This window comes from Corvus brachyrhynchos, unplaced genomic scaffold (assembly GCF_000691975.1).
Source record: "Corvus brachyrhynchos isolate BGI_N302 unplaced genomic scaffold, ASM69197v1 scaffold37, whole genome shotgun sequence".
NCBI classification, from domain to species: Eukaryota; Metazoa; Chordata; class Aves; order Passeriformes; family Corvidae; genus Corvus; species Corvus brachyrhynchos.
In genome coordinates this window covers 433,125-433,522 of record NW_008239289.1, presented here as the reverse complement: position 1 = coordinate 433,522, position 398 = coordinate 433,125, and positions in this window count along the sequence as shown.

The following is a 398-nucleotide window of genomic DNA, read 5'->3' as shown; positions in this document are numbered from 1 at the left end:
TTTTTTTTTTTTTTTTTTTTTTTTTTTTTTAACCAAACCTTGTCTCATACACTGTGCGGGGAGAGGCGAGGTCAGGATGGTTTGGGCATTCGTTCTGTGAACGGCACAGACAGTCGATCGACACACGGGTGCTGGTAGTTCTTAGTGTTTGCAGTGGTCACACTTCAATGCTAACGGTCCTGAAATTGTGCCCCAAAACTCAGAAGTCAGCATGGTTTCACCACTTGATTGAAAAACTCCGTGGGGGTCATTGTGGATTATAGTGAACTGCGAACAACCTACAGAGCAAGGCTAGTATTTTCTGCTGTACAGGAATGCTCTCATCCTGACTCATCAGTACAGGGAAAACACACATTTAGTGACCGATTCCATCAAGTATTAACTTACTCTGTGTACGG